Source organism: Macrotis lagotis, chromosome 1 (genome assembly GCF_037893015.1).
Source record: "Macrotis lagotis isolate mMagLag1 chromosome 1, bilby.v1.9.chrom.fasta, whole genome shotgun sequence".
In the NCBI taxonomy this organism is placed as follows: Eukaryota; Metazoa; Chordata; class Mammalia; order Peramelemorphia; family Peramelidae; genus Macrotis; species Macrotis lagotis.
Window position 1 is genome coordinate 788,312,165 of NC_133658.1, and position 23,321 is coordinate 788,335,485.

Consider the following 23,321-nt stretch of genomic DNA (forward strand, 5'->3'; position numbering starts at 1 on the left):
AGGTTCTGAGCTTAGGAAATGAGAGAGAATGATCTAACAGGAGATAGATAATTAACACTGGAATCTAAATATAATGATATATTTAGTTTGAGAAAACTCCAAAGGATGAGAAACTGCTGAAGCATGGTGAAAGAGGGAGTGTCTGCAAGTGACAGTATGGTAGAAGGATTATGTTTCCTCCCCCACATGACCTAGTGTATTGGGGGATATGAAGGCCATCTGAATTCTTCTTTTCTTCAGAGAAAGTATGCTCAGTTCCTTTAACTGATTCTCGTATGGCTTTACTAGACCTCTTTTACTAGACCTTTACTAGACTCCTTTACTAGACCTCTCTTATATAACTGACCTTAACCTTGCTTCAGTTTCTATGCCATTTATGTTCTTGGGCATGTAGGTGGTACAATGGGTAAAGCGCCAGGCTGGAGTAAAGACAATTAATTCTTCTGAGTTCAAATCCAGACTCAGACATGTTCTAGCTATGCGACCCTGGCAAGTAACTTAACCCTGTTTGCCTCTGTTCTTCATTTGTAAATGGGCTGGAGAAGGAAATGACAAACTACCCCAGTATCTTTGCAGAGATAGTCCAAAATGGGTCACAAAGAGTTGGACATGACTTAAAAATGATTAAACCACGTGTTCTTAAGATTTTTCTGTTGCAAAATCCTCAGGAATAAAAGTAGTGTCTCCCTTTTAGCTCTGGAACCAGAATTGAACCAATTCTGCCATTGCTCCTGGAAAGAACATGTCAATCAACTTCCTCATGGCTCTACCACCATCCTTAAAACTTTCTAAACCAAAACACTTCTCCCTGGCTACCACTCAGACTATAAGTATTGTCTTCCCCATTAGATTGTAAGCTCCCTAAGGCAGAGATTTCTCACTTGTATATTTGTATCCTTGGCACTTAGCACATCATAAGCACTTAGATGCTTTCATTCATTCATTCATTCATTCATTCATTCATATTGCTTGCCTTCTTATGATTACATTAATACTTGTTGATATCTTTCCTAAAATGTGGTGCTAAGAACTTAAAATTCCACAAATGGGATCTGATGAGACCACAGTACAGGAAAGCTTTCCTCATTCTGAACACTTTGTTTCTATAAATGCAGTCTAAGATGACATTAATGCTTTTGTATTTTTTTGTCATAGTATTATCCCATATTGAATTTGTAGCTCACTGAGGCCCCTAAATCTTTTTCTAATGACAAGTTATCTACCTGTTTTTGTCCCATTCTATACTTTCAAAATTGATTTTTTTAAACCTTATATAAGACCTTGTCTCTAACTCTGTCAAATTAAAGTTTATTTGATTTAGTCTGACATTCTAGCATGCTGTGATATCTTTCCCAGTTATTTTACCTCATGCTAATTTTGCTGATTAATTTATAAAAATGATGACAGAACCTGTTTAGATCTGTAGGGCACTTATCTAGAAACCACTCTTCATACTGACTCTGTTCTTTATTTAGATTCAATTGTTTAACCATTTCTAACTATGCTATCACCAAAACTTCATCTCTGTAATTTGTCCAAAAGGATATTATTTGCTAAATGACTCATTGAATTACAAGCAATTATATCTATGGAATTTCCTTAATCTAGCAGCCATATGAAACCAAGGATGGTGTGGTCTCATCTGTGCTTGACCAACCAGTCTGACCTTTGATGTTTCCATTATCTCCATGATAAATTACTTGCTCAGGTTCACATAACTAGTAAGCATCTGAGGTGGAAGTCAATTTAAATCTTCCTGATTCCATACTGGCTTGAGTCCAAGGGCAGGAGCTCAAAAGGTGAGTGTATTAATTTCTTTAGGAACTGGGACATGGTTTCCGAAAGAGAGTGGGAGGACTAGAGGAATGCTAAGGACAAGATCAAATACACATGAGGGAATTGTGAGATAGAATGCAGTGGTATACTAGGAGATCCTAAGAAAATCATGGATTAACCTTCCACTGTGTCCCAGAGCACAGGGTCAAGTCTCAAGCTAATGTATTCCTCATCAGGGAGCAGTGAGACAGAAGTGAGAAGTTGTGATCTTGTAAGGGTCATGGTTGAGGTGAGACAGGAATGATTACCTGGGAGAAAGAGTCCAGGAGTGTGAGAAATGTGTTCAGCAGCCTTTTGAGCCTACAGGGCTAAATGACAGGAATAGAAAGAGGAAAAAGGAAACAGAGTGAGAAGGAAATGAAAAAAAGAATGAAAAAAAGAACACTAGAGAAGAAAAAAAAAGAAGGGCAGATGGGAAGGCGCAGTAGTATTGTCTAGTGATGCTTGCCTTGGTTTTTCTTTGGCTAGAGGTTATATATTCTGACTAAGGAAGCAGTTATGGGATTTGTTAGGACAGTAGATGCTTGACTATTACAAATTAAGATACCCTAAAGCTCTGAATTATAGTAATAATTATGTTTATAGTACATTTATGGCTTCCTACAATCATGATCTCATTTAATTAATCCTCACAAAATGATAGGTTCTGTATAATTATTATTATTTTCATTTTATAGACAAGGCTGCTAAGTCTTAAAGAAGTTTGTGTGACTTTTCCATGGTCACACAACTAGATGTCAGAGATGTTATTTGAGTCCAGGTCTTTTTGACTTCAACTCTAGTACCTTATTCCTTAAACTCCCAATTACATTATTTTAAGTATATCACCATCCACTAAATTGAAGTAAAACAAATTTATTTTTTAGAGAGTATCCTAATATAGTGTATATGTGATAATATAGAGGTAATATAACCAGGAGTTATTTTGTGGAGTAGTGGGAATCAAGGTTATTTTCTCAACCTTTTCCAACACCAGAGTGATCTAGCTCTCTTGACCTCTGTGGCTCTCAGGTAGCTGACCACCTCATTCATTCATACATTAGCTCCATAGCCTTAGGTTTGTGGATGATGCTTTCTTATTCATCGAATGGTTGCTGTAAATTGAGCCAATCTGATTACTAGCTTGTGGCTCCTATCTTACTTAGGGAACTGCTGCCTTCCCAAGATTGTCTCACTTTTGTACTTTTATCCCCCTCCCCAGGGTCTGACACATAGCAGGCACTTTATAGATGTCTATTGATTAAGTTAACTGATTACTCATTGTGTTTCTATTAAACTTCTTACCCAGAGGCAGACTTACAGATAGTCTTTAATCAGAAAAATAGAAATGAATGTAATGGGAATAAGCAAGAGGATTTATAATCCACATTACTTTCTTACTTGTTCTGTTCTATCTAGCACAGGGTTGGGGAAACTTTTTTTCTCCTGGGGGCCATTTGAATATTTGTAACATCATTCTTGGACCATACAAAATTGTCAATTTAAAAATTAGCCTACTCTATGTAGTCAAACATTTTAATTACTCCACCCCTAAAAAGCTCCTAGATTTATTGAATTTCAAGTCCCACCTGCATTTGCTGTGATATCGCCAGACCAAATGATTTTGCCAACCTTATATAGCTGGGGCAAGATATTACCCACCCCTAATCTTTTTTCCTGGGAAACATTCTTAGAGCTGGGCTCTTTCTGGTGTTTCCCTTTTAAAAAGATATGCAGGACCAGAGGCTTCTATTTGATCCCCACCTGCAACCTACCTCAACCATAATGAGGATGGGGCTATTGAGAACACTGAGTTATGCTAGCTACCTACTAAGTAGATTTTGAAGGGAAGAACAACTTCTACTCTCACTCATTATCCCTCACTTGAACTTCCCATGGGGTGGAGGGACTCCCATCCTCTCCCATCCATAGTTGCTACTCCATAGTCACTACTCTTACATGGCAACAAAGACATTGGAGAGTCTGAGACTGGATCTTGTAGCTTTGGTTGCCTCTTTTTTGTTTTTGTTTATGTTTTTGCAAGGGAACTTACCCCAAATCATACAGCTAGGTAATTATTAAATGTCTGATACTGAATTTGAACTCAGGTCCTTTTGACTCCAGGGTTCATGCTCTGAACGCTGCACCACCCAGATGCCTCTTGGTTGCTTCTTTTGCTGTCTTTCTTTCCCTAAATAAAAGTGATTTATTAGTTGTGAGGGATATATTTCAAACCTTGTTTCTATTTGACAGGTCTGGAATATTTAAGAGATCCAGGTGACTGACAATAGTAACTTCTTCCTCCCCCCAACTAATAAATATTTCTTTGAGAGGAAGAAAATCACCTTCCAGAAGATCTGGCTTGCCAAAAGATATAGAACTTGAAGAAATTAATCAGATAATGTAATCAAAGTGGAGGTAAAATGTTTGTTCAGAAGCTCATAAAATGTTTCATGCTTTTTTTTTAGTTTTTTTTTTTTGCAAGGCAGATGGGATTAAGTGGCTTGCCCAAGGCCACATAGCTAGGTAATTATTAAGTGTCTGAGACTGGATTTGAACTCAGGTACTCCTGACTCCAGGGCCAGTGCTCTATCCACTGTGCCACCTAGCTGCCCCTGTTTCATGCTTTTAAATTTTAAGAATCACTTTTCTGAAAGAAAGTATAACAGGGGTTATAGGTTATTATTTCATGTTTTAAGCCTTTGTCAATGCATGTTTATGAGGCTTTTGTGTTTTAAGCATTATTTCTGTGTGAAACAAATAAATAGTTGTCCCATTTATTATCTACAACTTTAAGTAATTTTAAAGTAATTTTCTCTGGAACTCTGGGGTTGGGTTGCAAAGAGCCAGAGACAACAAGGAAAAAAAGAGCCTAGCATCTCCTCTTCCTCACTAACTCTTTTGATTCCAGTCTCATTTTTATACTTTGTGGCCAGCAAGAAGAAAAAGAGATTTGTATTGTTGGTGCCTTTTCTATATACACCCCCAATTCTAGGTCAGTAGCCAATCAAAAAGATTCTGGCAAGTAAGAGGATGGTTTGAACTAATCTTGAAGGTGATTTATCATCATCATGCAATAAAGTGACAGGGAACAAAAAAAGGGTAATAATAGTATACTTTCTTCTGCATTCATACTCCATTGTTCTTTCTATGGATGTGGATAGTATTTTCTATCATGAGTCTTTTGGAATTGTCTTGGATCATTATATTGCTGAGAAGAGCTAAGTCAGTCATAGTTGATTATCTCACAGTGTTTCTGTTAAACTGTACAATGTTTTCCTGGTTCTACTTACTTCACTCAGCATAAGTTCATGTAAGTCTTTTTAGGTTTTTCTGAAATCTGACTGCTCATCATTCCTTATTGCACAATAGTATTCTTTTACATTCGTATATCACAACTTGTTTAGCCATTCCCCAATTGATGGGTATTATCTCAATTTCCAATTCTTTGCTACTGGAAAAAGGGTTGCTATAAATATGGATCCTTTCCTCTTTTTTAATGATCCCTTTGAGATATAGTACTGGTATTGCTGGATCAAAGGGTATGTGCTGGTATCTCAGAGTTGTTTTAATTTGAATCTCATTTATCAATAGTGACTTAGAGCATTTTTATATAACTATATGTCACTTTGATTTCTTCATCTGGAAACTGCCTGAAAACTGATCATAACTTGTATTCTTATAAGTTTGACTCAGTTCTCTATAGATTTGAGAAATGAAGCCTTCTATAAAGAAGCAGTCATCAAAACTGCCTGGTACTGGTTAAGAAATAGAGTGATGGATCAATGGATTAGGATAAGTTCAAAAGAAACTGCAGTAAATGACTACAGCAGGGGCAGCTAGGTGGTGCAGTGGATAGACTATGGGCCCTGTAGTCAGGAGTACCCGAGTTCAAATCTGACCTCAGACACTTAATGATTACCTAGCTGTGTGGCCTTGGGCAAGTCACTTAACCCCATTTACCTTGCAGAAACCTAAAAAAAAATTACTATAGCAATCTACTATTTGACAAACCCAAAGACATCATCCTCTGGATTAAGAACTCACTATTTTAAAAAAATATTTATAATATTTATTTATTTTGAGTTTTATAATTTTCCCTCTAATCTTACTTCCCTCCCCCCACCTCCCACAGAAGGCACTTTGCCAGTCTTTACATTGTTTCCATGGTATATATTGATCCAAATTGAATGTGATGAGAGAGAGATCATATTCTTAAGGAAGAAACATAAAGTATAAGAGATAGCAAGATCAGGCAATAAGATATCAGTTTTTTTCCCTAAATTAAAGGTAATAGCCTTTGGTATTTATTCAAACTCCACAAGTATTTCTCTGGATACAAATGGTGTTCTCCACTGCAGACAGCCTCAAATTGTCCCTGATTGTTGCACTGATGGAATGAGCAAGTCCATCAAGGTTGATCATTGCCCCCATGTTGCTGTTAGGGTGTACAGTGTTTTTCTGGTTCTGCTCATTTCGCTTAGCGTCAGTTCACGCAAATCCCTCCAGGCTTCCCTGAATTCCCATCCCTCCTGGTTTCTAATAGAACAATAGTGTTCTATGGCATACATATACCACAGTTTGCTAAGCCATTCACCAATTGAAGGACATTTACTTGCTTTCCAGTTCTTTGCCACCATAAACAGGGCTGCTATGAATATTTTTATACAAATGATGTTTCTATCCCTTTCCATCATCACTTCAGGGTATAGATCCAGTAGTGGTATTGCTGGATCAAAGGGTATGCACATTTTGGTTGCCCTTTGGGCATAGTTCCAAATTGCTCTCCAGAAAGGTTGGATGAGTTCACAGCTCCACCAACAGTGTAATAGTGTCCCAGATTTCCCACAACCCTTCCAGCAATGATCATTGTCCTTTCTGGTCATATTGGTCAGTCTGAGAGGTGTGAGGTAGTACCTCAGAGAAGCTTTAATTCGCATTTCTCTAATAAGTAATGATTTGGAGCAATTTTCATATGACTATGGATTTGCTTTAATCTCCTCATCTGTAAATTGCCTTTGTATATCCTTTGACCATTTGTTGGGAATGGCTTTTCTTTTTTTAAAATTTGACTCAAGAACTCACTATTTGAGAAAATATTTTTGGAAAACTGGAAAATAGTATGGAAAAAACTAGGCATAGATTCACATCTCATACCCTATACCAAAATAAGGTCAAAATGGGTATAGGATTCTGATATAAAGAGTAATACCATAGATAAATTAATAGACTAAAAAATACTGTATCTGATCTATGATAAATTTATGACAAAGCAAGAATTAGAGTACAATATAAACTGCAAAATGAATGATTTTGACTATATTAAATTAAAAAGTTTTCACACTAATAAAATAAATGCTGCCAAAATTAGAAGAAAAGCAGAAAGCTGGGAAACAATTTTCACAACCAGAAGTTCTGATAAAGGTCTCATTTCTAAAATATATAGAGAATTGCATCAAATTTATAAGATCACAAGTCATTCTTAATTGATAAATGGTCAAAGGATATGAACAGTTTTCAAATGAAGAAATTAAAACTATATATAATCATGTGAAAAATGCTCCAAATCACTATTGATTAGAGAAATGTAATTTAAAACATCAATGAGGTATCATCTCACACCTATTAGATTAGCAAAGATGAGGAAAAGGGAAGATCAATGTTGGAGAGGTTGTAGGACGTTTGAGACATTGATGCATTGCTGGTGGAATTGTGAATGGATACAGCCTTTCTGGAGAGCAAAATGGAACTATGCCCAAAGAGCAATAAAATTGTTTATACCCTTTGACCCAGCAATTCCAATTCTAGGACTATATCTAGAAGAAATTGTAAAAAATGGGAAAAGTTGTACAGATGTTCCAAAATATTCATAGTAGCTCTTTTTGTAGTGGCAAAGAATTGGAAATTGAGGGGATGCCCATCAATTGGGGAATAGCTAAACAAGTCATAGTACATGAATACTATGGAACGTTATTGTTCTATAAGAAACCATAAATGGTCCACACTCTAGAGAAGCATGGAATGACTTGTGGGATCTGATGCTGAGTGAAGGGAGTAGAGCCAAGAGAACCATGTACATATCAACAATTTTATGAGATGAACAACCTTGATGGAAGCAACTCCTCTTAACAATCCAGAGAGCTAGGACTACTGTAATGGACTGAATATGAATTATATTATCTGCAACCAGAGAAAGAAAAACAAACAAAAAACCAGAAAGAAACCCAATCCTTCTGAATCTGATGAACACTTTATAAAAATTATTACTTATATATCTCTTTCCATTAATCCTAATTCCTCATGCCAAAAATTAATTTGTAAATATGTATGTAAAATGCTAACCTGACTATTCCCTGCTGGGGGGTGGGGTGGGAAGGGAGGGTGGAGGGAAATTTTGAAACTTGGAAATATACATGTAAAATTGGATGAAAATAAAAAAAGAGAGAAATGAAGACTTTATCAGAGACACTTGTAAAATTCTTTCCCGATATTCTGCTTTCCTTTCAATCTTGGTTGCATTGGTTTTGTTTGTGCAAAGACTTTTTAGCTTCATTTAATCAAAATTATCCATTTTGCATTTCCTAATGTTCTCTATATCTTGTTTGGTCATGAAGCTTTCCTTATCCATAAGTCTTGCAGATAAACTATTCCTTTTTCTCCTAGTTCTCTTATGGTATCACCCATCATGTACCCATTTTGAGCTTATCTTTATATATAATGTGATTTCTGGTTCTATATCTAGTTTCTGCCATACTATTTTCTAGTTTTCCTAGCAGTTTTTGAGAGCTAATGAGTTTTTATCTCAGAATTTGGAGTCTTTGGATTTATCAACAGATTACTATGGTCATTTACTACCAAACCTTGGTTGCCTATCTGTCCACTGATCCACCATATTATTTCTTAGCCAGTACTAAATAATTTTGATGATTTCTGCTTTATAATGTAGTTCTAGATCTGGTAATGCTAAGCCACCTTCCTTTGCATTTTTTTCAGTGATATCTTGACTTTTTGTTCTTCTAGATGAATTTTGTTATTATTTTTTCTAGTTTTATAAAATAACTTTTTGGTAGTTTGATATGGCACTGACCAAGTAGATTAATATAGGTAGAAGTTCATTTTTATTATATTAGCTTGATTATCCATGAGCAATTGATATTTTCCCTATTATTTAGATCTGATGTTATTTGTATGAAAAGTGTTTTGTAATCATGTTGATATCATTCCTGGGTTTGTCTTAGAAGGTAGACTCCCAAGTATTTTATATTATCTACAGTTATTTTAAGTAGAATTTCCTCCTTTTTTTCTCTTGCTGCAATTAGTAATACATAGGATATGTGTGTTCTAAAGTTGACGACAAGGTTCTCCATTCTATTTTTTCAAGTCAGATTCCCCAAGTATCCATGTATCTTGGCACCCAGAAGACCACATTCCATATGTTTGAGGGACTTGGACCCTATTTACCAATCCTCCTTATACTTGGATGCAGTCAGGACACAGTGAATTGTTAAAATTTATTATGTAGAAAAATGAGGAAGTTGAACTTGCAAATAAACATAAGATTTAGAATTAGGAAAGACTTTAGACCTCTTTCAACTAATCTAATCTTATCATTTCACATATTAAACAACAAAGTCAGAACACTTAGTGTTCTGTCTGGCAACACATAGTAAGGGGTTAATAAATGTTTGTTGATGATTTACTGACTGACTTAATTTACATGGTAGGTGACCAGATGAATCCTTCAAAGGATTTAAAAATATGATTCTTTAAGGAAAAAAAAAACCTAATGCTGAAACAGGAAAGAAAAGGTATTTTGTAACAAACCTTTGGACATGGTTTCAAAAGTCCTTTTAACTTTTAAAATTATGATTCTTTGAAGAAAAAAATGCTTATAAATTAATAATGAAATAGGAAAAATACCAGGAACATTTCAAATAAAGTATAGAGAACTTGGGATTTGAAAGGACAGGAATGTGGACTCTTTTCATTTATTGACATCTAATGCCATTTTTTTTTGGAGGGGATCTGTAATTTCATAGGTACAGGAAGTTTCTGATAGGGTCCATACAGAAAAACTGTTATCTTTAGTTCATAGTTCTAGAATTTTGTTTGGGGAACAAAGAACATGTTGCTTGGGGAACAAAGACATTAAGGAACTTGTCTATGGTTTCATGGCTAGTGTCAAAGGCATGACTTAAACTCATGCCTTCCTGACTCCAAGGCAAGAGAAATTTAGGTGGTACATTAACTTTTAAATTTATCCTCAGGTCAAGATGTGTATTCCTGGGCAAATCATTTAATCTCTGTTTGCCTCAGTTTACTCATCTGTCAAATGGAAATAATAATTACACTTGTATTTTATGGAGCTAGAAAAAAATAACAAAATTTTTCAAGAATATCAAGGGGATTAATGAAAAAAATTCAAAGAAAGTTGGCTTAGGAGAACCATATCTCAAAGTGTATTAAAAATGGTAATCAGCAAAACAAAATGTTACTGGCTAAGAAATAGTGTTGGATCAGTGGAATAGATTAGGTATACAAGACACAGTAGTAAATGGCCATAGTAATTTAATGTTTGATAACCTCAAAGTTTCAAGTTTTGGAATAAGAGCTTACTATGTGACAAAAACTACTGGGAAACTAAAAAACACTCTAGCAGAAACTAAATACAGATCGACATCTCATGTCATATACCAAGATAAGGTCAAAAGGAATATGTTTAAACATAAAGGAAAACAAATTAAGGGAGCATGAAATAGATTACCTGACAGATCTATAGAAAAGGAAAGCATTTCTAACCAGACATAGAGAGCATTATGAAATGTAAAAGGGATAATTTTGATCATATATGTATGTGTGTAATTTTGTTTGTCCAGACAATTGGGGTAATTTTGATTATATTAAAATTAAAAGGTTTTGTACAAACAAAACCAATGAAGCTAGATAAGAAAGAAAACAGAAAGTTTTGGGGGAAAATTAAAGCAAATTTCTCTGGTAAAAGTCTTATTTCTCATATGTATATAAAATTGAGTCAAATTTATAAGAATGCAAGTCATTCTCAATTGATAAATGGTCAGAGGATATGAACAGGCAGTTTTCAGAAGAAACCAAAACTATATGTTAGTCATTTGAAAAAATTCTGTAGAGAGATGCAAATTAAAACAACTCTAAGGTACCATTTCATCCATATCAAATTGGCTGATATGACAGAAAAGGAAAATGATGTTAGAGGGGTTATGGGAAATTTGAAACATTGCATTATTGGTGGACTTGTGAATAGATACAACCATTTTGGAGAGCAATTTGGAACTATGCCCAAAGGCCATTAAACTGTGCATACCCTTTGACTGAGCAATACTAGATCTGTATCCCAAAGAGATCTTTTAAAAAGAGAAAAGGATCTATTTCTATAAAAATAGTTATAGCATATCTTTTTTGTGGTGGCAAATAATTGGAAATTGAGGGGATATCCATCACCTGAGGAATGACTGGACAAATCATCATAAATGATTTCAATGGTATATGTGCTGTAAGAAATGACAAGCATGCTAAGTTCCTTTTAGGGGTGGCTAGGTGGCATAGTGGATAAAGCACCGGCCCTGGAGTCAGGAGTACCTGGGTTCAAATCCGGTCTCAGACACTTAATAATTACCTAGCTGTGTGGCCTTGGGCAAACCGCTTAACCTCATTGCCTAGCAAAATAAAAAAAAAATAATTTTTTTTAAAAAAAAATAAATAAATAAAAGAAATGACAAGCAGGGTGCTTTCAGAAAAATCTGGAAAGACTAACATAAACTGATACAAATTGAAATGAGCAGAACCAGAAGAATATTGTTCACAGTAACAGCAATATTGTTGGTCAACTATGAATGATTTAGCTATTCTCGGCAACACAATGACCCAAGACATTTCCAAAGGGCTCCTGATGGAAAATGCTGTCCACCTCCAGGGAAAGTCTGATAGAGTCTGAATACAGAGTAAAACATAACTATTTTTCATTTTTTCCCCATTTTTATGACCAATTTAGAAATATTTTTCATGATTACATGTGTATAATCTACATCAAATTGCTTTCCATTTCAGGGAGGGAAGCAGGGGGAGGAGAAAATTTTGGACTCAATTTAAAAAAAAAATGAATGTTAAAACAATTTTAACATGTAATTGGGAAAAAATAAACTAAAATAGAAAGAAGAAAAAATCTTCCTTCCCTGGTTCTTATCACCTACAATCTCCTCTGTCTCTTCTTCCCTCCTTCCCCCTTTTCCTTTTCCACTATTCTTCCTGGTAAAAAGACTCCACTGTTAGATGAACTAATGACTTCATACTCAGAAAAGAAACCCTGCTCTGGCAGGAAGACTATCTATCTGCCTTTAGCACTTTTGCTGAAGCATGGGACATGAATTTAAAATCTTGACTTTTGAGAAAATCAAAGAGAGAAAAATCCTTTCCTGCTAATGTGTGATCTGGGGACCTAGAAGAACTATACATAACTCACTTAGACACCAGTAGCAAGACAGGCTGTATTTACTTTAGAGGGGTGTTTGCTGTTATGGGCATTATAATGTTGAGATACTAATCTTGTATTAACAAGTTTTAATAGTACAGTTTAGTTTGGGAGCTGACCAACGGATATTTTTTTAAAAGTTCTCCTGGGACAAAAAGGAATATTAAAGCCTAGCTTGGGGTGAAAGGGATAATAATGGAGAAAAGGTTTAGCTTCTGTCAATCCCTCAGAAACTCTGAGACCCCTACCCTATTCTGACTAGCAGTTTCCAATCATCCTCTACCCTTAAGGGAAAGTCCTGGGAATCTCTGCTGTGGCTAGCAGTTTTTAATTGCCCCTGGTGCTGGTCAGAAATAATGCCAAGGACAGTTTTGCAATCCTTTCCTTCCATTCTAATCTTTTTTTTTGGAGCAAGTTTGCATTAACTTTATTCTAGTTTCTGTATAATTTTAAGTACATAAAGGTTTATTCCCACATGCCTCAGGAATTGGTAGAAGTCACAGGACAGTCTCCCCCACCTGCCAAAACTAAAAAAAAACTTGCACATTTTAGTAAATACTCTAAAGGGAAAATAAAAACCATTTATATATAGGGAAAAGTGATTCAAGTTTAAGCCCATGCACATTCTGTATTGGAGGCTTCAAGCTTCTGTTCGGGATATAAACAAAAGCCCTAAGTCTCCCAGCCAAGAAAAAGTCAAACTGTTTAGGGACAAGGAGAAGGTAGGCAACAAGAAATGTGGCATGAGCTAAGACAATTCTGAAAGAGAATAGATGATAGGCACCTTATCAGGAAATGGAATTCAGGAAGAAAGAATGCCAGATTCCTTGGAATGATTTTTACAAAAACTTTTCTGAAGGGAGGTGCTTGGCTGACACCCCAAAGGCTCACATGAAGAGTGCTCAGCTTTCACTTGACTGCTGGAGGGTGAACTGTGCTGTAGCCCCAACTTCCTTAGGCACCTCCTGGCATGGCACAGACAGAATAGAGGAGAATGTGGAATAAGAGGGAAGTTAACAGGGAAACAACTCAGCTTGGAATGCTGTATGCCCAAGGGTTGACCTTTGGTCCAGGGTGGGTAACTGTGTCACCAGGGCCCTTGGTGCCAGTGAATTAGTTTGGTTAGAATATCTAGCTGGGGTTACACATCAGCTTCCACTTTACAAAAAGGCCTGACCATTGCAGGAACAAGCTGGTCCATTCATTTGAGAGACCCATATGTGTCCCCCTCCCCAAACTGAAGCTTATTTAAAAGGGTCCTGGGTTCACCAAGAACAGATTGGTGGGGTGGTTCAAGCTGACATGGAGAAGAAACCTGTAGGTCACATGCAGATGCCCAACCCACATCTCAGCCTGAGGTATATTCAGTGAAGGCAGGAAGCTGTACTTCTCCAAGGAGAGAGAAGCCTTTAAGAGCAGAAAGGTAGAGGAAATCTAGAAGAGAATCATCTGAATGCAGGTGTATCCCATGGTTTGGGAAGGAGGAGGGCACAGGACACAGTGACACTCTCTTTAGCCAGCAATTTTGGTCACTGTAGTAACCAACTTCTGCCCATTCCACATTGTCTTGAACTGCTCAGGGACAGGGAATGCATTAAAGTCACCACTTTCTGTGGGAATGAGGACATTCATTTCAGAAGACTTAGCACTGACTATTTCACAGTCCAGAGAATTCTTGCTCAGGTATATGTGGCAGCCATCTGCGCATATTGGTGGAAATAGTTGGCACTTTACCCATCACCTGAACTTTGATGTCTTTGCTGTTTATGATCTCTGCAATGTCCACAACATCATCAAATACGAGGCCAAGATTCTTACAGTTATCTAATGCGATGGAATTGATTTTGCCCTTGATATGGAGTGTAGAACTCACACACTTGTATGTGTAAGCCACTTGCTTCAACTCTGTATCACTTTTCACTAGGTGAAACATTCTCCTGGTTTTCCACTCTCCATTTCTTGCCCTCTAGCTTCAAGACTGGGGGGTTCCTTCTTGGTGGCTGGTTTGGGAGTGGTACCGCCAGCAGGCTTGGGAGCTGTAAAAGGCTTGAGTCCACTGCACACAGGTCCACTTTGGTTCTTTAAGGCTGGGGTCTTATGAGTCTTCGTGTCATCTGATACATGTTTCAGGGCATGTGTGATGCCCTCTCCCTGATGAATCTGAGCAAATAATGCCGACCTAGAGGCAGAGTCATCAGAGCTAGTGCTAGTGGGCACAGGTGGAGGAGGTCTAGGTGGAGGAGGAGGAGGGGCTGATCCTACTGAGGGGCCTGATGACGTGCCACTCAATTCTTTTGCTGTGGGTCCCGTCTTGCTCCAGGCTAGGCCAGTGGTGTGGTACTCTTTAATGTATGCCTGAAACTCACTCCAGATATTTAGGTAAGCTTTTACCCAGTCCACATGCTTCTTATCCACATCTTTGAACAGCTTGAATACCTGATTTATATAAAACATTGCAGCATCATTCATGTAAGGGCCAGGCTTTGGAGCCATTGCCACCCAACCCAAAGCAGGGATACTCTTGTTGACAGCTGACAGATGATTGAACAATTTTCTGCCTCAGTTTTTCTTCCAAAAGGTCTGAACCTCCTGGAACTGCTCAGAAATGGGTGCCAATAATGATGAGAGTTTATTCCCATCTGGTTGCTGGCACAGAGAGGCTGTCATCAAAAGAGAGCGTTCAATCTTCAGTCCTTTGTGGACCACCTCAGCATGGTTTTTGAACATCTCCCCTAGTTTCTTTGCTGATGTTTAGATATTCTGCTACTGCATCAGCAAGCAGAGAGTCAAAAGCTTCCACATATGGAGCTAATCCTCCTTTCAGAGAACTGTCTCCTCCGTGTATTCCAGTGGAGTGGGATACAGCCTCTAGCTGGCCTACTATTTTCTTCAACCTCTCCACCAGATTTTGCATATCGGCTATAGCTCACCACCTCCTGCTGTCTGCCTCAGCAGTAGCCTGTGATCCTTCCATTCTATTCTGGTGACCCAGCAGGTGACCTTGGCTAGGGGCATGGTTGGTGGCCTGCTTCTTTTGTTTAGAGGTGGCTTAAACTGATTCTGTGATTTTTTTCAATAAATAACTTGTGCCATCTATCTACATAGCTGCCCCCCCCTTTTCTGGGGTATATAATTTCTGCAACCCCCCCCTGAACTTCCCCAAGATGGTGCATTGCAATTCCTTGACCCTGAATAACTGCTTTACTTTATTAATTGATCTGAGTTTTTGTACAGTATTGATACTTTTTATTATTTATTTCTCTTCTGTTTTCTCCATCACAGAGAAAGATCTTTGAATTGTAAAGGTTAGAATAGAAATGATTAATGGGGAGTCAAATCAAACTCAAATGAAACAGGGCAGATGTAAGAAGGCTCCCAGCTGCTCTTGATGAGTTCAAGTCACCAGGCCCAGATGAACTACCTCCCAGGGAACGGAAAGAGTTGGCAGAACAATTGCTGAGACTGAAGAAGGGAAATCATATCATAGGATCAGTGAAGGGTAAATGACACATTTTCAAAAAAGGCTAGAGGACTGAGTATGTAAGCTCTAGGCCAGAAACCATGTCTTAGATTCCTGGTCAAATTCTAGAATGACTTGTTAAAGAGATGGGTAGTGAATCTCTAGAAAAAGAAGTCATGATTAAAGACAACCAGTAGAGTTCCTATCAGGGACAGGTCATGTGGCTATTGTGTAGTTTAATTTTGTTTGATTGTGATTATTTATTACAAGTTGTTTTCTTTTCAGTTAAGGGGTCGAATTTGGGAAGGTTGAGAGGATAGCAATGATAGTTATAAAAAAAATAAAAGTGGATCATTGTAGCATTAAAAATTGAACAGGAGAGAACAGAAAGCCAAAGTATAACTTGAAACTAACAATTGAATTTATGATAAATTTTGAAAAGAAAATGTAAGAAGTATATAATGGAGATTAAGCTTTCACATGCATTTCTCTTTTTTCTGTTCCCTTTGTATACAAAAAGGTCATATTTGTCAGTTTCCTAATTTAAGAAAAACAAAAATAAATTCAAAAAAATTATTTAAGAAAAAAATAAGTTATGACAGATTCACTTACTTTCCTTTTCTAGTAGCACTACTCAACTGGTCAGTCAGTCCCCTCAAGTCAATCAGGTCAACCAGGTCAGTCAGCCTAATCAGGCAGCATATATAGTTTACTTAGATCTACTTAGATCCATGCAAAGCACATGCGCTCCTATGCTTATGATGGCTAAAGTTAGATGGATTAAATACTAGCTGAATGGAGCTGGGTTATAGATTCACCAAAGGAATAATCATTATTGACAGAGGTCTACTTGAAATTGGGTTTCTAGTGGAATGCCCCAAAATACAGGAATCTATTTGGACCTATTCTGTTTTACATTTTTGTCAATGACTTGACTAAAAATTGAAATGTCATGCAATAAAAGCTAACATTGGCATAGTGTTTAAGGTTTTCAAAGCCTTGTATTTTCTCATTTGATCTTGACAGGAGCCTTGTGAGATTGTGGTTCATCCTTTGTTTTCGAAAGAGGACCAGTGGTATCATAGGTGATGTTTTGACTTGAGTATGAATTGGTTTTTAAATGAGGCCGAACTGCACAAGTTGTCAGAGAAGGTCTCTTCCCAAGCCATCAAAGTCCAGTGGCAGGACAACAGTCAGGAAGACTGGCCTGGATGGTCTGGGATGCAGTTAATGGCCTCATCATCTTCCATATCTGACCAAGCTCCAAGTGCTCAGTGGCATATGCTTCAGTCATCTTCATGACTGTTGGATGTAATTGTTCTCCTGTACCCATTCCTCTGGGAGAGGTCTTCCCATGCTTGGGGTAGATTAGGGTAAACCCCCTAATCACTGATGGTTTGAGGTAGTTGCTATTATCATCCCATTTTACAGATGGATAAAATAGAACTGAGAGAGGTTAAGTGATTAGCTAAACTTTAAACTGGTGACCCTTTGATCCCAAGTGTGTGAGGCAGGATTGGAACCCAGTTCTTCCTGATGCAAATGAAATATCCAGATCTAGAGAGGCCATAGTCTTGCTGTAGTCTTCTCTGATCAGTCCACATCTAGAGTATTATTTTCAGTTCTAAGTAGCATATTTTAGGAAGATCTTTCCCAAGGCTCAGGAAGACCTTCTCTGACAACTTGTGCAGTTCGGCCTCATTTCAAACCAGTTCATCCTCGTCAAGACATCACCTATGATGCCACTGGTCATCTTTAGAAAACAAAGGATGAACCACAACATCATAAGGCTCCTGTCAAACCATCCCGGTAGAAGAAAGCTACTAGGCTGAGTTCAAGGCTTATGAGGTCATTTGAAGAAAATGAGCATTTTAGGCCCAAAGAAAAACTGTCCTAACTCCAGGCCCAGTGCGCCACCTAGCTGCTCTTTCTAAGTACAAACTCACAATTTCATTAGCCTTTAGTTTTAGTCCTAAACCCCCTGTCCTGCTCATTATGATTCCCTACTTCAGAAATCAAACCTATAAAGTGCTTCAAGGCCTTGGGATATATCTTCCTAGGTCTAGTGACTTAAACTTCTTGAGCCTTCTGGGTATTCTTTTTCTATCTTCTCACTTATTTGGGGTTTTAATTTACTGTTAGGCATTTTTTCTATATTTTCCATTGTAAAGGTCTAGTCAGAGGCAAAATGAATTTATTATCCCTCTTTCCTCTTGATCATCTATTATTATCAACCTTTTATCCTGAGCAGTGGTTCTACTTCTTCTCAATCTTCTTCTTGTCACTAACATAAATAAAATTCCTTATTATTTGCTTTCTTTTATTCATTGCAAGTCTCAGCTTATTCTGGGCTTTAGATTTCCCAACAGAAGTTTTTGAACTTTTTTGTGATTTAATTTTAGTTGATTATTCTTACAACTTTTCTTCCTAATGATAATAATTTGTATTTGTGAAATCTGAATTAAATCTTGAGAACTTTTTATCCTTCTTGAATCTTAACTACCATTTCTTTGAAATCTTTGTAATCTGCTCTCCCCAAATTTAGAGGAGTATCATACTGACGTTCCCTCCTTATCTGTTATAAATTCCATATTCCTTTTATCAAATTTGTTGTGTTAATATTTATTATCTATCTTTGTACATATGTATGTATGTATCTTTCTTTTATTTGGAGGCAGGAGGCAGGAGGACCTGAGTTCAAATTTGATCTCAGACATTTGACTCTTACTAGCTGTGTGACCTTGGACAAGTCACTTAACCCTGATTGCTTCTCACTCAGGGCCATCTCCAGTTGTCCTGATTCATACCTGGCCACTGAACCCAGATGACTCCAGAGGAGAAAGTGAGGCTGGTGACTTAGCACAGCACTCCCTCACTCAGATCCAATTCATATGCCTGTCTTGGCATCACTTCCCTGTTGCCATGTTTCTCTTCCAGAACAAAGGACAAACAACAACAAACAACATTTGTCTACGTATTACCAACTTCTTAAAAAATCATCTATCTATCTGTCTATAAGTCTATGTTCATATATCCCAGCTTAAGAGCTCTGTCCTATTCTATGTTTCAGGCAGATTAGACATTAATCACCCTCAGAAACACTATATATATGCCAAGAAAATCCCAGATTGGGTTGGACACAACTGATATATTTGATAATAAATGATGATTTTTTGATAGATTTCTTGTCACCGAAGAATTTTGCACAGGAGTCAGGAGGATTTATTTTTCTGAGTTCAAACTTGATCTCAGATACTTTTTAGTTGTGTGAACCTGGGCAAGTCAATTCAACCTGTTTGTATCAGTTTCCTCTTGTGTAAAATGAGCTGGAGAAGGAAATGACAAATCATTCCAGTATCTTTGCCAAGAAAACCCCAAATTGGGTTGGACACAACCGAAATAACTAAATAACAGCTTTCTTCATATAGCGTATGTTTATTTCAATCTTTATTGTCAAGTAAAGATCCCTGCTCAGTTTTTAGTTTACTTGATGTTTTCCTTTTGTCTTCATCTTTTCATTTGTTCTATGATAGCTTTCAAAGGAGATGATGGGCTTTTATTGATTGACTATTAAAGGAAGTCTACAATGAAAATTCAACATAACCATCAAAATAGGTACAACAAATAACCTTACTTTATATTTTTCTGAGCCTTAAAAATCCAAGGAACCAACACACTTCAATCTGAGTTGTTTTTTATTTGTTTGTGTTTTTTTGCAAGGCAGTGGGGTTAAGTGACTTGCCCAAAGTCTCACAGTTAGGTAATTATTAAGTGTGTGAGGTCAGGTCCTCCTGACTCCAGGGCTGGTTCTCTATCCACTGTACCACCTAGCTGACCCCATGAGTTGATTTTAAACTTGATAGTACTTCAAACAGAAGTTTGCAGATTTCTGCATAGACTTCAGAGTTGTCCTTGTTTTCAGATACTCAAATTTGTTAATGTATCCAAATCTTCTTTGCTACTTCTTTTGCTTTAGCTTTTTGGGGTGTTTCCTGTTTTTTTCCTTGCTATTATATATGTGTTAAATGAAAACATTCCTGTGTAAATAGGTTCCTTTCTTTTAAGTCATTTCCTTGAAACATAATTCTGTAATTTAATAGTTAAGCTAATTTAATACAGAACCAGGATGTCTACATCTTCCCCTTTTGTCTCTCTGTACATGAGCCCTGAACATGTGTGTTTTCTCCTTCTATTGCCCATGTGTTCCCACTCCAAATATGTTCTTTATTTACATCTTTCTAGTCTTTCAACTAATGTTATTTTCTAGTTGACTGGTACAGGTAAATACATTTATAGGGTCACCAACTATGGTTTTGAAGGGTTGAAGACTCAGAATATCTCCAATTCTATTTTGGGAATTCATATGCAACTTAAGAGGTGCCCCAAGATGCTACATCTATAAATTCATGATATCAAGTTCTTATCTGGCATATTTTTCTATGGATATTTCCAGGCAACTAGGTAATACAAGTATCTGTACAACTCCTTTTTGGGATTTTCTTTGCAAAGATACTGGAGTGATTATCACCTCATTTTAGTGATGAGGATACTGGGTTAAGTGACCTGCACAGGATCATATAGCTAATATGTGAGATCAGAGTTGAACTCAGGAGGATGAATCTTCCTGACTCTAGACTTGACACTTTATCCACTGGATCATGTAGATTCCCCAGAAACAATGGATAGGTTATAAGTTCTGAATTCAAGAAAGAACTAGGTAGCCTAGTGGATAGAGTCCCAGGCTTTGAGTTAGGAAGACTTGAGTTCAAATTTGACCTCAGATACTTAGCAGCTGGGTGACCCTGGGCAAGTCACTTATCCTTGTTTAACTTGGTTTTCACATCTATAAAATAAACTGTAGAAGGATATGGTAAACTACTCCAGATTGATCTTTGCCAAAAATAAAAAAAAAATTCAATGAGTCAGACATGATTGAAACCATTGAGCAACCACAATAACAACAGCAGCAATGAGTTTTATTTTATTTTATTTTTTTTAGCAATGAATTTTATTTCTACCTTGGACATTGACTAGCTGACCTGGGACAAGTCACATAACTCTTGATAGGAATAGAAACTAATTTCCAGGGATGTTATGAGGACAAAATGAAACACTATTTATAAAGTGCTTTGCAAACTTTAAAGGATTTTATAGAATGTGAATTATTTTAGTTTTATTATTTTGGAGGATGTGGAAGTTTAAAATATTTCCATAATTGAATAAATTATCATGTCCTTTGATAATTTCTTCCATTGCTTCAACAATAAGGAATTTACCTTTCTGCCACAGTTAAAATAGGTGTATTATTGAATTTATTCTAGTTTTCTTATGAGAAAATGTTTTTTAGTTCAATTCATTTAGAATTTTTACTGTCTATGAGGATGAGTGTGGTACGTCAAGCTGTCAACTTCAGCTTGGTCTTCTAATTGGCTAAGGGGGATAACAGTGATCATTAATCTAACACTGGTCCAAAATGGGAAGCCTAAAGCTGTTAGGAGCCAAGTTCAGGGGATAGAGCTCTGTAGGATAGACAGATGCCAATAGTGTGAAGACAAATGAGGCAGGCTTGATGTTTGAGACTAGAATATACAAGTAGCTAGTGATGTAGAGAATTATGAATGAAAAAATTTATAATTAGAAACAAATTCTATAATCTTAAATGCTGTTAAATCCTTTTAAATTGGGTAGAGGGTCTTTGCTTTTGAGATATAAATTGACTCCTATTGTTTCATTGTTTAATGTAAAATTTGTATCCTTTCTCCTCATTTCCAACCCCAGCTTTCAAGCTTCCACCTGGTTTCAGTCACATAAGTGGAGGAGGGAGTTCCCCTTTTGCCCTCAGTGCCCAGATAAGGGGCAAGGCTTTAAAACCTGAGCTGGACCTCCACTTGGGCCAGCATTCTCTCTCTCTCTCTCTCTCTCTCTCTGGCCCAGTCAGCTCACTCTGACTATCTTTCCTTATCTCCCTCTCTCTGTCTCAGCCTCTGTCTACCAAGCAACCATGCCTAGCCTTTTGTTATTCACCCTGTCATAAAGTACTTGTTGAATCTTTTTGGAGGAAAAGTTTTTAACCTGTTTACTTTGTTATATTTCATAAAAAAATCCAGGGCAGTTTTAACATCTCAGATAGCACACAAATTCTTTTGCTTTTCAGTGGCCCCTGAATTCCTGTGCTTATCTGGTTACCCCAGATCCTATTGACAACATTTTGGCAACCACAAAAGGACCACACTGAATCTCTCTGGATCTGCTTGGATGTCTATGAGGTGAGAGAAACTTTGAACTAGGTCATTTTCCCCCAGATCAGACTAGATTGGATTTAGCCAAAACCTTCTTATTTTATTTGCCCTCCCTTTGCTCCTGGGGTGGTGGGGGAGACCCCATGTCCTTTGTGCCAGTCATTGAGAAAATTGTGTTTTGTGGTGTGTTTGGGTTGACCAGCTGACTTTTCTTTCAGGGGCACCTGGTTGGGGTTACTGGTAGTGCCCCACCCCCTTGCAGGGAGTCAGACACTGACAAGAGAAGGCAGTGCTCTGGGTACTGTGACTAGGCCCCCCTACTTTTGAGGGGGGCACTGTGACTCTTTCTCGGACCTCTGGGGGGGTCACTTGGTAACATAATTTTAACCAGCTAAAATTCCAGTCAGTGTCCTTGCTCCCCTAGGGAGGCTGGCAAACTTTGCACAGTAGACTAGGGAGGACTTTATAGATCTGGTTTGCATGGTTCATAGTTTCCCTCAGTCCTATGACTCACACTGTGCTTCTCTCTCTCTCTCTCTCTCTCTCTCTCTCTCTCTCTCTCTCTCTCTCTCTCTGTCTCTGTCTCTGTCTCTGAAAGGGGCAGGAATAGAGTAAAATACTCTCTCCCTCTTTGCAACTCCCTATCCTCTTAGGATAGTGAGCAGGAAAGAAAAGAGTTTTCACCCTTTTTAGGCTGCAGAGGCTTATCTTCTGTCCTAGTTGGAATGTAATCTATACTACCAATGGATAAGATCTCTCCCAAACCTGGTCTAGCCCCATAATTTAGAAATAGGGAGCCCCATATCTTCTTTCTGAGTTGGGGAGAATGGGGTTGGGTGATTTGTCTTTTCCTTAGAGACTTAACAGTGGTTATTAATTCTCCATCCCTTAAAGGCATTAGCTCAGCCGAGAAGGCCCACCCTTGAGAGGGGAGGGGGAAATGGGAAGTGGGACTGACCTCGTGGTCAGTTGACTAAAAGAAGGAAAGGGAAAGAATGAACTTGTGTTGGGAAATTCAGATTTCATTCTTAATTAACTGTATTTGAATTTTATAAAGTAACTTACTAATACATTTGATTATATTAAGGAATTTTCACTATTGATTGGCTATTTTAAAATCTTAATGTGCATATGAGGTTCCTCAAGAAGTTCTAATTGATTCTTTTTTGTTTGTTTTTTTGCAAGGCAGTAGGCTTAAGTGACTTGCCCAAGGTCACACAGCTAGGTAATTATTAAGTGTCTGAGGCCGGATTTGAACTTAGTTACCCCTGACTCCAGGGCCAGTGCTATATCCACTGTGCCA

At 37.4% G+C, this 23,321-nt stretch overlaps 1 pseudogene; it reads right to left on the reverse strand.

Moving 5' to 3' along the window:
• Positions 1-13,210: 13,210 nt before the first annotated feature.
• LOC141507039 (adenylyl cyclase-associated protein 1-like) overlaps positions 13,211-23,321 on the reverse strand; it is a 28,066-nt pseudogene continuing 17,955 nt past the window's right edge.